The sequence below is a fragment of the Podarcis erhardii genome (assembly GCF_964252035.2).
Source record: "Podarcis erhardii genome assembly, chromosome: 9".
In the NCBI taxonomy this organism is placed as follows: domain Eukaryota; kingdom Metazoa; phylum Chordata; class Lepidosauria; order Squamata; family Lacertidae; genus Podarcis; species Podarcis erhardii.
Window position 1 is genome coordinate 29,726,648 of NC_138512.1, and position 14,032 is coordinate 29,740,679.

Genomic DNA, 14,032 nt, shown 5'->3' on the forward strand with positions numbered 1-14,032 from the left:
GGGGCGGCCTGCCCTGGGTGTCATCTAAGGGGGGGTAACAAAATCCCCTCTGGGTGGATTGCCACAGCGCCGATCCCCCCCCCAAGGTGGATCGCCGCCGTGTCAATCACTCCCCTGGGCAGATCGCCCCACCTCTGTAGGGTGTGAGCCCCCGTGGGGAGCTCGCCCCGCCCGCCACTAGGTGGGGGCTCCTTTACACAGTCTGAGGCAGATGTGTGCTGTTTTTTCACAGGGAGGATGTATTTTGCTGTTTGTTGTCCATCTGGGGTCAGATGTCTGGTTCTAACACCCCTGCCCTGATGAGATAATTTATCCAAATGGCAATTGACCAGAGGAAAATCTTAACACGGATACTACACATCCCTATATATTGGCTAACTTTCCCAGAAGATAGGCACACGGTTCTTGTTTGTGGGATAGGCAGTTCTCATGTAGTGGGGCAGATGGAGTGCTAGGAGCATCTCACAGGGGAGAGCACCCCACAGACAGGAGCCCACAACTGAGAACACCTTTTATCATATGATCACCTTGTGCATTTTCCTCAGGTGGGGCACACAAAGAAGGGGCCCTGATGAAGACCTAGATGTGACACTATATGTGTCATTAGCAACCACACCTTAAAATGTGTGCGCATTTTAAATAGCAGGCACAGAAATATTTAAGTGGGGATGCTATTTTGCTATGGTCCTTTTCTTGTCTCCCTGTGCAAGGATGTTGCCTGCATATTCAGCTTTGTGCAGCCTCAGTTCACTGGGAATACAATCAGCTGCCACCTTGATATGTCCTTATATTGCACAAAACTCGTTTGCGTTAATGGCTACAGAATAAGTGGAACATATTGTATCCTACAAGGGCAATCAATTGCCAACAAAACTGGATTCCAATTCCAGATGGACTGCTTTGTGCGCCACTCAAGACATTGTTTCACTTCTTCTCATAGAACCCTGGCTGCATTAGGCAAGAGATATACCGTTGTTGTTCTTTAAAAGGCAAACATAATGTTATGCACTTGAAATGAGAGAAATATAAAATGCACTGTTGTCAAATGAAACGTGCTCTGTCCCTCATCCCCCACTTTTAAATCAATGTTAAGGTCTTCATGTATTCATCTCTTCCACTCAAGTTGATTCTAAACAAAAACGCCAGCCTTTGTTTGTAATTTTATGGCTGTTTTCAGATGAAATTAAAAAAACAAAACTTGTTCCACTAATAAAGGATTCATTAAAACCAACATTAATGTTCAGATGGAAAAATGCCCAGTTTGTCAAAGCAATTTATTATGCAGCACCACAGGAGGCAAAGCAGTTCACAGAACAAGTGCGACTCCAGTGGACCTGTTACTGAACACAGAAGGTCTGGTTATTATGATGTCCTTGAAATGCTTAAAGAAATTGAGCCCACTTATTAAAAGGGGTGGGGGAGGAAAAGAGATACAGCATTTGAAGTACTCAAAGAAAGAGATTAGGAAGAGTGCTGTGGCTGTCCATGTAAATAGCTTTTCTATTCCAGCATGTTTAGATACATTTGGGTCAGAATTTCTACACAGAGGACTCGTTTGGGGGACACACGAACCCTTAACACCCCTAGACTGGATTCAGATACTAACTGGTGATGCCTTGAAATTAATTATCAACGTGTCAACTGTGTTCTCTGCCTGGGGTCAGCACTGTTATTTTTCATCTCATCCCTAGGATTCAGTGCGAGTCACAGTTCTTATTGTTAGCATCTATCTGTCTTGGGGGGGATGCAAGAGTACGCCATTGGGGGTAAAGTCAAACCATTAGCGAGTTATGGCACCTGCTGTCACTGTAGAAACCGACATGGGAGAGACATTGTCACAGCCACCCAGGTGGGTCCCAGCTCACGAGAGACCTTACTCCGTTGTAGTTTACTTACAGGAAAAGTTTATTGAAGATAATTGCTTCTTTCACAGTTCAGCATTGTGGCTGTACGTCTGTCACGTTAGACCGCCGAAGTCCCCCTCTGACTCCTCCCCTCCTCCACACCAACTTAATAGCCTGGCTCTAGACCACCTCTTCCTCTCCTTTCTTTTCCGCAGGGTCTTTCTGCCCCCCTGGGTTCTCTCTTTCCGGGATTCGCCTGAGGCTGAATCCTCTGCCGCCTCCTGCCCCCTCCTTCTGGCTTTGGGGCCGGGCTCCTCCTCTGAGCTTTCCCCACTTCCGCGCGCCTCTATGTTTGAACTTGGCGCGCGTACGTTGCTTTTGACCTTTCCTTCGTCCTCTATACTGCCCCCTGTTCCACTCTCTACCCTTTCCGGCTGAACACCTTGCTCCAACCCCCTCTCTCTGTTTTCTCCTGTTCCTCCTTCCTCCGAGAGGCTGACAACTCCACCCCCTTTACTCCGTTCCGGCTGAGACCCCTCTGACAGCGTCTGTGCTTCACTGGGCTTTCTCCCCTCCTTCCCTGACTTTTCACAGCTTCTCTCTTCTCCTGCTTTTCGCCTGATCATGCTAGCTCCCTTTTGGGAATCCTCTGACTCACTGCTTAGGCTCATAGATTCCCTTCGAATTCCGTCATCTTCTTCCTCGTCTCTCTCTCCCTCCTCCCACTCGCTTTCCGTCTCCTCTGCCATCTCCTCACTTCTCCCAGAAACCCTGACATCCATCCCCCCCTCGAAGCCCCCCCTTCCCCCCTCCCGGTCGCTGGGTGCAGGTTGAGGGAAATGTGGTTCTTCCTGGGTCGGTTCAGGATACCGGGTGTCCACGTCAATCTTCTCCTCTGGCAGCTCCGTATACGTGTGTTCGAACTCGGGTTCCCCCCCTGAAGGCATCACAGTCTCTTCCTCCCTCACTGCTTCTCCTGGCGCTGCCTGCCAAGGACCTATCATCAACCTCTGACTCCATACCTCCCTTGGCTGATCCACCCACCAATAAGGGTTTGTCTCTCCCCCCCCCAGGCGGGGATCCCTGGTCGGGCTTGTTTTGGGCGTAGAGCCCTCGGGCGAGGAGAAACCCCCGAACGTGCTGCCCGACAAAGTGGGCGTGAAAAGCCAATCATCAAAATACTCCTCGGGCATGGGTTTGTGCGGAAAAATTGCATGAAACTCCTCCTTCAACAGGGGTTCGTCCAAAGCGTAACCCGGCACCCAGCTATTTGCAGAGACTGGAGTGCCTTCCCTGGCGAGAAAATATTCAACTCCCTCCTCCCCCCATCGTGAATCCAGTATCTCTGTGACCTCATTAAGAGGTTCTGGTCTTGGCGACTCCCCTCTCTCAGGCGCCCTTCTACGTGGCTCTGGAGGTGCTCCTGACTCTTGAAACCTGTGTGGGGCTTTGTAGGGAGTGAGCACCGACCTATGAAAGACCGGGTGCACCCTGGAGCCCTCCGGAAGGGCTAGGCGAAAAGCCACCGGATTGATCTTAGCCTCAACTTGATATGGTCCTAGCTGCCTGTGTTCTAACTTCTTTTTGGCCAACGACCTGGCCGGCATCGCGTGGGCTGCTAACCATACCCAGTCCCCAACCTGAATGTCTTCCCCCGCCCTTCTGTGTTTGTCGGCTTGCACCTTATACGCCTGCTTTGCCAGCTCCAAATGTCTCCGCAGCTCCTCGTGCACCTCTTGCAACTCCGCTGCAAACTGGTCGGCATTTTGAGGTCCCCCCCCTTCAGGTGCTGTAAAGCTCGGGAAGGTTCTGGGATGACGTCCATAGTTCGCGAAGAAAGGCGTCACCCCGGTGGATGCGTGCTTCGTGTTGTTGTAGGCGAACTCAGCCATCGGCAGGTAGTCCACCCACGCCGCGGGTCGCTGGTTGGCGTAACACCGTAGGTACTGCTGCATGATCGCGTTGACCCTCTCCGCTTGACCGTTGGTCTGTGGATGCCTCGCCGACGTCAGGTTGATCTTGACGTGCAAGATACCCAGAAGCTTCCCCCAGAAAGTGGAAACAAATTGGCGCCCCCTGTCGGACAAGACGGACTGCGGTAGTCCATGCACTCTGAAGACGTGATCGATGAAGAGCTTTGCGGTCTGTTCTGCCGTCGCCACCTTGGCACAAGGAATGAAGTGCGCCATCTTGGTGAACAAGTCCACAACCACTAACACCGCCGTCTTACCTCTGGAGCTGGGCAGGTCTGTAACAAAGTCCAACGCTACCCTCTCCCACGGTTGCTGCGGTGTCTCCAGCGGTTCTAACAATCCCGCCTGCTTCTGATGCACTGGTTTGGACCTCTGGCAGATATCGCACCTGGCTACGTAGTCCGCCACCTCTCCTCTCATCTGGGGCCACCAAAAGTCCCTTGCCACCAACTCCATCGTCTTCTCTTTGCCGAAATGGCCCGCACTCGGGGCATCGTGCAATTGTTGCAAAACCGTGGCGCGAAGCTCGTCGGTGGGCACGTAAAGGGCGCCCTTGCGAGTCAAAAGTCCATCCTGCAACTGAAACTCATTGTTGTCAGGCGACCCTCTGCGGAGCTCCTCCATCTTGGATTGTGCAAACTGATCCTCTTGCAGCGCGCGTCGCACCGCGTCCAGGTCGACTGCGATGGTAGCGCACGTCCACGCCTGCGGTGCGAAAATGTACTTCGCTGCGATTGGAGCTACTTCCTCCAGGTATTGAGGCTTTCGGGACAGCGCGTCTGCTATAACATTGGAGTCTCCAGGGATGTATTCTATTTTGAAATCGAAATCCGCAAAGAATTCCGCCCAGCGCATGTGTCGTTGGGTTTGCAATTTAGCCGTCCGCCAATACTCCAAGTTCTTGTGATCCGTGCGGACCTGCACCGTGTGCTTGGCTCCTATCAAGAAGTGTCGCCACGCTTTGAAAGCTGCATGAATGGCCAACAACTCCCTGTCCCATATGGTGTAGTTGCGCTCCGTCTTGCTGAGCTTCCGGGAGTAGAATGCACCCGGTCTCCAGTTGCCTTGCGAATCCTCTTGCAAGAGGACGGCCCCAACTGCTCTGTCTGATGCATCTGTCTCTACCCGCATGGGCCTGCCAGGATTCACGTGCAGCAGCTGCTCCTCGGAGGCGAAAAGGCTTTTAAGCTTCCGAAAGGATCGCTCTGCTTGTTCGGTCCAGACGAACTTCTTCTTCTTGGAACTGAGGGTGTCAGTGATTGCCGCCGTCGCGTTTGCAAAACCTTTAATAAACTTGCGATAAAAATTGGCAAAGCCGATGAACCTCTGGACCTCCTTCCGATTTCGAGGGCTTTTCCAGTCCAACAGCGCTTGGACTTTAGTCTTGTCCATGGCCAGTCCCTCGTCGGACAGCTTGTAGCCAAGGAAATCTACCTCTCTCACATCAAACTGGCACTTCTCCAACTTGGCGTACAGCCTGTGTTCCTTCAGCCTCTGCAGAACTTCCTTCACGTCCTTATCGTGATCCTCTGGCGATTCCGAGAAAATCAGGATATCGTCGAGAAAACAGACACACTTCTTGTAGAGGAGACCTGCCAGGACGTGATGCATGAATGCTTGGAAAACATGGCTGCCATTTTGTAAACCGAAGGGCATAACTCTGTATTCGTACGTGCCCAAAGGAGTGAACATGGCCGTCTTCCACTCGTCGCCCTTCCTGATGCGGATGAGGTTGTAAGCTCCACGTAAATCCAGCTTGGTAAAAATCTTCCCCCTCCTGACTGTAGCCAAAAGGTCGTCAATTTTGGGCATGGGGAAGGCCTTGGGCTTAGTTAGTCTGTTTATGAACCGGTAGTCCACAATGAGCCTCTTCTGGGGCGTGTCTTTCTTTTTCACAAAGAAAACAGGACTGCCTCCCGCTGCTTTAGATTCCTGGATGAATCCGCGCTTGAGGTTGTGTTCTATGAACTCCCGAAGCTCTTGCAGCTCGTCTTCCGACATGGAGTACAGCTTGGCAGTTGGCAACTGCGCGCCTGGCACTAAGTCAATCGCGCAGTCGTAAGGTCTGTGAGGCGGCAATTTGTCAGCTTCCTTTTCGCAGAAAACCTCCAAGAACTCCGCGTACTTGTGAGGAACCGCTTGCACCATACTCAGATGCAGCTGCTGTTCGGCTTCTCCTCCTTGATCGGTTTGGATGCAATTCTGGGCGCAATACGATGAACAAAAGGTGATCTGCCTCTGGTACCAAGCAACCGCGGGACTGTGCCTGTCCAGCCAACTCATGCCCAACACGATGGGCGTGTCCGATAAGTGGGTGACATTGAAACTAATAAGCTCTCGATGGTCTCCAATTTGCATCATCATGGGAGGGGTTTGCTGCACCACTTGCCCCCCAAGCAACTTCCTGCCGTCTACCGTGACCACGTTCAGAGGCGTCGTTGCAGGCAGGAGCGCTATGTTATGCTGCTTGACGAACTGTAATCCCACGAAATCGGCGTTGCTTCCCGAATCGATGGTTGTTGGAACCTCGAGAAGTCGCCCATCAGGCAGCTGGAGTGTTGCTGTGAGTAAAACTGCTGGTTTGGGAGGTAAAGGGTCCATGCGCTGCAAGGATGCTGGGGACTTCTCTACAGATCCGCCTGGCTGAGCCCCAGTAGCTCTGCTTCCAGCCAGGCACTGCAGTTTCCCTGAAGCTGCTCCTCTGATTGCACCTCTGCTGTCACAGTTGCTAGTGCTGCAGTGTGCTTCTGGAGCCTCTGGGGGCACTCTTTCGCCATATGGTGTGCACTGTCGCAGATGTAACACTTCCTGGTCCCTCTAGGAGGCTTCGCTTTGGCTGCAGCAGGGATGGGGCTCTGGGATGGCTTTTGAGCCCTAGCACCACCAATCTCCATTGGCTCTTCGCCTTCCTTCCCCATTGGTGAGGGGTGCGCACGGCTGAAATCCCTGTGCACAAAAGGGAGAGCTTTTGCTTGCGCGCGCGCTTGGGGCCCCCCCTCCTCGTGCCACGGACGTCCCTCATGTCGAATTCCTATAGCCAAAGCCCGTTGCACCACGTCTTCCAGAGTCTGGGGTCTGTCCCCCCTTGCGATCTCATCCTTGACGGAGGGGCTCAATCCCTCCCAAAAAAGATCCCTGACCGGTAGACTGTCCTTCGGCCAATCTAAGGCGGTGAGCAATGCAAAAAATTTAGAACGATATTGGCGTACAGTGGCTCTCCCCTGCCTCAGCCCGTGCATCTGCCGGCGCGCAATGTCCTTATCCACAGAGGATTGAAAACAAGCATCCATTGCCTTGATAAACGCATCTGCATTGCGACGGGCTGGTCCATCTTCGCGCCACAGATTGCGTAGCCAAGCCCTGGCCTCCCCATGCAGGTGCGAAACAATAAATCCCACTCTCTCCTCCTCATCTCTAAAATCATGACGGAGTAAATGCAGTGCATACACGACATCTGCCCTGAAGTTGGGATAGTCTTGCAAGTTGCCATTAAAATGCGAAACTAGGGCACCCCCCCTCCTTCCAAGCGCAATGCCCTCCGCTCTGGAGCCCGGGGTCCCCGCCTTGTCCGCATTTTCCCACCTTGCTTGCAAATCCTGGCAGGCTTTCTCCAAGTCAGCATTCTTCTTCTGCGAAGCAATGACTGCCGTTGTGAGAGTGGTAATCTGATCCCGGAGTGCAGCCAGCTGTTCCTCAGCACTCATGGCTGCCCCGTTCGTGAGCTTCGCAAAAAAAAAATTTTTGCTTTCAGTGAGAGGGGGACTTTCTGTCACAGCCACCCAGGTGGGTCCCAGCTCACGAGAGACCTTACTCCGTTGTAGTTTACTTACAGGAAAAGTTTATTGAAGATAATTGCTTCTTTCACAGTTCAGCATTGTGGCTGTACGTCTGTCACGTTAGACCGCCGAAGTCCCCCTCTGACTCCTCCCCTCCTCCACACCAACTTAATAGCCTGGCTCTAGACCACCTCTTCCTCTCCTTTCTTTTCCGCAGGGTCTTTCTGCCCCCCTGGGTTCTCTCTTTCCGGGATTCGCCTGAGGCTGAATCCTCTGCCGCCTCCTGCCCCCTCCTTCTGGCTTTGGGGCCGGGCTCCTCCTCTGAGCTTTCCCCACTTCCGCGCGCCTCTATGTTTGAACTTGGCGCGCGTACGTTGCTTTTGACCTTTCCTTCGTCCTCTATACTGCCCCCTGTTCCACTCTCTACCCTTTCCGGCTGAACACCTTGCTCCAACCCCCTCTCTCTGTTTTCTCCTGTTCCTCCTTCCTCCGAGAGGCTGACAACTCCACCCCCTTTACTCCGTTCCGGCTGAGACCCCTCTGACAGCGTCTGTGCTTCACTGGGCTTTCTCCCCTCCTTCCCTGACTTTTCACAGCTTCTCTCTTCTCCTGCTTTTCGCCTGATCATGCTAGCTCCCTTTTGGGAATCCTCTGACTCACTGCTTAGGCTCATAGATTCCCTTCGAATTCCGTCATCTTCTTCCTCGTCTCTCTCTCCCTCCTCCCACTCGCTTTCCGTCTCCTCTGCCATCTCCTCACTTCTCCCAGAAACCCTGACAGACATGTTTTATTTCAGGTGGAGCAGATGAAGGCGCCCAGTTGTGTGTTGCAGGTGCATTATGGCGTTTCTTCTTGCTGAACTCCTCTCAGCAGTATTTTCACCTCTGGTCACTGCTGTAGCCTGTGCAGTTGTCCTGTAGCACGTGAAAGTATAGACGGTACCCACTTAGAGTGAATAAGGATCAGGCAGACGCAGCTTTGGAGAAAAGAAGGTGAGGTTTTATTGCTGAGCAATAAGGACCCAGTGGAATCTCTTCCAAAGAACTGGGACCCCGAATGACAGAAATCCTGAGGTCTTTATACCTGAGCAAATCACAGCAAATCACAGATCATGAGACAGTCATGAGACAGTCACGAATTGCCAGTGAAAATTAACCAATTAGCGAGCTTCTTGCCAGGCTTGCAGCTCCTGGTCAAGCGCAGAGTTCTACTTCTGCTTTCCGTTGCCTGCAATGATGCGCTGTCTAACCTTTCCCCTAGTTCTGACAGGACAGGGAGTTTTGGAGTTTTTGTGGTTTAGCTCTTCCTGTACTGTGGATTTATTTAGCCTGTATTTGAGGGGATTTTGTACCAGTGTCTCTGATTCATGTCTTCCCCTTTGTTCAGGGTACACGGATGTTTCTAGGGGAAAGGTCGGTTCTAAGTTGCTGTTCCAAGCAGTTTGCAGTTAGCTAAGGCAAGAGCTTTCCTTTGATTCAAAATGGATTATAAAAATACTGTACGCCCTGATTATGTGTGAGCATATATGAATATATTGATTACTGATAACTGATTATATGAATAGCATAAGGGTAGCCCTTCTTTCCTTGCCTCAGTCCTATGTATGATAATTGCCCACAGCTCTGGCAAAAGTTACCATTGATCAGGGGCAAAACTAGGCTTTATTTCACCCAGGTCAAAGATCCAGAGATCCACCCACTCACGGCCATTTGCATACGCACACACACACACACACACACACACACACACACACAGGCTGGGAGCCTCAAGGGCACCCCTCTGGAGGCTTCACCCCGGCAAAAAAACCTGGCTAGCCCCCCCCCCCCGCTACAGCTCTGCATTAAAACATAAATATAATGCAAATCACGTTTATTGATAAAGTTCGGCCATTTTATGAAAACCTGTTGTAACCGGGACAAAGCAAAGATACTGGGAGTCACTGTTCGTTGGCTCGGTGATAGTAGACCTCTGGCAGCTGTGCTGCACATCAAGTTCAAAGCATTAGAGAGTGCCACAATAAATATGCATTGTGATGGCTTTGTCTTTAGTCTACTGAGGTCAGGAGGAGGTAGCGGCACACCATGGAGAGGCCGGCTGGCCACACTCTCTGCCATGACGAAGTCTGTCCTTGTTCAAGAATGCCACAAACTGTCACTGCCAATACCAGACTAGGTTGGCCACCTATAGGCTAAGTGAGCACTAAGGATTTCTATTCTGTGCTATTAGATCCTATTAACACCTTTTGCTACACACAGCATATAATAAAGAATGTTTAAACAGCACCCATCTCTATGTTCAGTAAATGCATAAGGGAAGGAGTAGAATTGTGTTCCTACTGGCCACACACAATATTCAAAGCTAAACCATAGCTTAGTGCAAATGAGCAAACATATGGGCTCCTGAAGATGTTTGCAAGTAGGACTCATCTAGGTGAGCTTGGGCAGGGCTTCCCACTTACCGGTACTTAGAGGAGTTGTACAGAAGAGGGCTTATAGCCCCCCCCCCACCATTATGACAAAATGTGCATTGTTAGGGGCAGAGGCAAAGCAGGCAAAATCCTGTTCCCCCATCATGCACCCCTTTTCTAAACATCACCATAATTGAGTGATCCAAACAAAGCAGCAGTTCCTAGTATACACAATTTAAAATCCTAAGATATCTTAAGTAACAGTGGAGCTCATCGTTGTGGAACATTCTCATTATGAGGGGGGTTTTCTTAAAAAGCTTTCTCAATCCTGTCCTTTCTTGAGTCACAATATACTGTAGATAGTTTTGTGGTGGGAGCTATCATTTTCTATGCTTCCAGTCTACAGTGTTCCTGGGCGCATGGAAATATATATCTATGAGATGGCCTTGTTAATTTTATGTTATTACCTTTTAATTTCAGTGTACATGTTGGAATGAATCAGGCTGTCATGTCACAAGGATCAGCAATTTGGCCTGAAACAAGAGTTTCCTTTTAAGGCTGAAGAGTAATGCAAGAGCCAACGTTTTTCTAAACAGTTCACATAAAACACGCTTGTCTATTGAATGATGTAAAGAAAGTTACCCAAGAGGCTTGTTCAACATACATTTCAGTAGCATCACTGCAGTCTTGTACTGCCAAAGGAGATAAGGACAAGAAAAAGCCCCTGTAAGAAGCCAGCACTCAGAAGATCAAGGTGTGCTCAGAAATACTGGGAAGTCAAACTTTTATTCCCATAATGCTCCTGTGGTGCCGCTTATGTAAAGTCTTAAAACAATAGAGTTCATCTTTCCTTTGTGATCAGAAATTCTCTTTTTTCCTTTTTCCTTAAAGATTTTCTCACTGTCCTTATAAATTAGACATTTTCTATTACCCAATGCCCACGGCCATACAGTATCTCAAGGATACAATATTAATTATCTAATACATACTGTATCTGGTATTTCAAAGGATCTTTTTTGTGTTTCAATTTGCAACATTTCTGCAAGGTGCTTCCTCAAAGAAATCACCCTATTCCTTCTTTCGTTTGCCCAGCAGATCATCATGTGAGCTTGCTTTATTTATTGCCACTTCTGGACTTCGAGAATATCTCGTTTGGCTTTATCTTTTAAGCCCTAACATTCTTTCACTGACCTGTGGCAGAAATCTGAAAGGTAGCATCTTGCTCCATCCCAACATGGCTGCCTCCCCACCCCCTTAGTGAATATTTCAATTGGCTTCAGTCTTTCGAGTTCTTCAAATAATCCTAGTTACAACAAAGTTCTTAACAGCGTCAATCCTGCCACTGAGCCTTTCATGTTTTCCTTTCATCAGCCTTCAAATGCTACCAAGTTTTCCCCTTTTCTACCCTTGAGAGCTTCTACCCTTGAGGACTTCTCCCCCAGTGAACTTTGCTTTTCCATTCATGCTTCTGTGGGGTATAGCCAAACTAACACAACAGATTGTGTGTCCCTTGTAAACAATAAAAGGAGAAATTCCTATTTGACCACCCTTGCCTTGCATTTTACTAACACAACAGAACATATTTGTTCTATTTCAAGGGGGGATTTTGCACAGGCATGATGGTGCCGTCGGGTGATGCCTTCTACTTATGAACTATCTGTCAAAGATCAAATGAAAGTGACAGAAATTTAATATTACTTGACATCACCTCAAACTCCCAGCTACTCCCTCTGCAGTGTCTACAGAGTCCTATGCCACAGAGAGTCTCCAAACTCATCTTCTTTAGGCAGCAAAACACACGGGGGAGTTGAAGGCTAAGCCTCTTCAAGGGCCCTGTCAGCCTGTTGATACTGAAGTTCTGTTTGCTGTTGCACTGACTACAAAAGACTTTGAGCTTCCAGATTATTTTTGTGTGTGTGTGTTATTATACAAGCTCAGCAGCTTGTCTAATGCAAATTTTACGCAGTGTTGGTGTGGGAGATTATTAGCACCAAACCCTTATATTTTGAGGTGGGTGATTAGATGCTCGAGAGGTTTTGCAGGTGGTATTGATTGTCACACTTTGTATACTTGTTTGCTCCTCCCCTGAACACAACCATTTTGTTTCTGGCAGCCTGAGTGTTGCAAGCATGCCTATTTCCACCCACTGGCTGCAGTCTGAACTGTACAGTGGTACCTTGGGTTACAAACACCTCAAGTTACAAACACTTTGGGTTATAGACTCCGCTAACCTGGAAGTAGTACCTCGGGTTAAGAAATTTACCTCAGGGTGAGGACAGAAATTGCATGCCGGTGGCAGTGGGAGGCCCCATTAGCTAAAGTGGTACCTCAGGTTAAGAACGGTTTCAGGTTAAGAACAGACCTCTGGAATGAATTAAGTTCATAACCAGAGGTGCCACTATATTTGAAAGATCTCTGGGGACCATAATCGCAGTACATCGATCACAAGCCTCCATTTTGCCTATTGTGTATTGGCTTGCACTGATATTTATTTCCTCTTCCTTTTTTGCCACTCCAGTGAAGCAACACTTCTTTCTCCTCCTCCTGTACTCCTCTCCCTCCCAGTGCTGTTGGTTCATAATGGTATGTGATTTTTTTATTCCTCTTACCCACCTCTCCACCAAAAAGTGATCAAAACATTGCTGGATGATGGAAAAACTGGTTAATTTTTCAAGATACATTTTTCATGGTTATAAAGAAAACCGTATTAAATATCTCCCTCCCCCCAACTCATCTATTATATTTAAACCAGACTGAGTAGTTTTGCTGATATGCAGTATTATGGGTTTTGGCATTTGCACATTTAATTAATTTCAAAAGTAAATGAAGCAATCATAAAGACTTAAGCAGAGCCTGCTGGAGTGGGGCAAAAGCCTATCTAGTCCAGCATTTTGTTCTCACAGTGGCCAACCAGATGTCCATGGGAAGCTGGCAAGCGGCACTCTCCTCACCTGTGAATCCCAGCATCTGGTATTGAGAAGCATACTGACAGTGGATGTATAACTTTATCAGAAAAGGACTTACACTACCTATGTCAGCATACCCTCTGATGAAAATAGGGACATCCTATTCAACAACAACCATTTATAATTTATACCTTGTCATCTGACTGGGTTGCCCTAGCCCCTTTGAGCAACTTCCAACATATATATATAAATAATAATATATTAAACATTTAAAAAACTCCCCTATACAGGGCTACCTTCTAAAGCTTGTATAGTCACTTATCTTCTTAGCTCAGGGGTTCTCAGAACTCCATACCCTCCAACAGTTCTCCAATGAAAATAGGGATGTCCTAAGGAAAAGCAGGACATTCTGGGATCAAATCAGAAACACAGACAGCTTCTGTAAATCCAGGACTGTCCCTGGAGAATAAGGACACTTGGAGGGTCTGTGATTTCTATTCTGCTGGTTTACTTTTGGTTTCTAGTCTTGGCCACTGCTCCCATCTGCTCCTCAAAAAGCAGGGTATACCTGCTATCTCAAAAAGGCATCACCACTCCTTTATTTACATTATCATTGTCTTTCTAAGCTTGTAATTTCTGGAAAAGTAGCATCATTGGATCAAAATGAGCAGCATTCACATGAGCTACCTGTTGGTCCAGAAAAGCTCTCCTTCAGAAAAGTGCAGCGAGTCTGAGACTGGCAGCCACAAAAGGAGTGGTTTCAGAGGAGAGATTGTAGCACCCTGCTTGTGGTTAACGCTTAGCTGGAATGAAATATTCAACGCAGCAATAGAGAAATTAAAATAGTAATTTATTTGTCAGACAAATAAATGAGAGGCACAGTGGTATATGGTTACCAAGCTCTGGCCTGGCCTCCTGCTATTCTGGCCAGCACTTATATTTCCTTAATCCAGCCCCCTTGCTCCTCCTGTGGCTGCCTCTATCCAATCAGCCTGGTTGAAATTCCTATTGGCTGTTTGCTAGAACCAATCACAAAAGATACACCCATTTCCTTTTGTCCTTTTATGGGACACAAAAGAGCTATATATTCTTATATCTATAAATGACAAATAAGTAGTAATATATC

The 14,032-nt window shown here is 48.6% G+C and overlaps 1 long non-coding RNA gene across 2 annotated transcripts; it reads right to left on the reverse strand.

The window, feature by feature from the left end:
- Nucleotides 1-1,256: 1,256 nt before the first annotated feature.
- LOC309349850 lies at nt 1,257-13,394 on the reverse strand. 2 transcript variants are annotated; one of them, XR_014160219.1, is made up of 4 exons: nt 13,203-13,394; nt 10,643-10,724; nt 10,468-10,533; nt 1,257-1,340 (listed from the first exon to the last, which is right to left on the reverse strand). It is a non-coding gene; the product is annotated as an uncharacterized lncRNA (long non-coding RNA). The 2 variants fall into 2 exon arrangements; XR_014160220.1 differs by lacking the exon at nt 1,257-1,340 and having other exon boundaries at nt 9,328-10,533.
- Between the last annotated feature and the right edge of the window lie 638 nt (nt 13,395-14,032).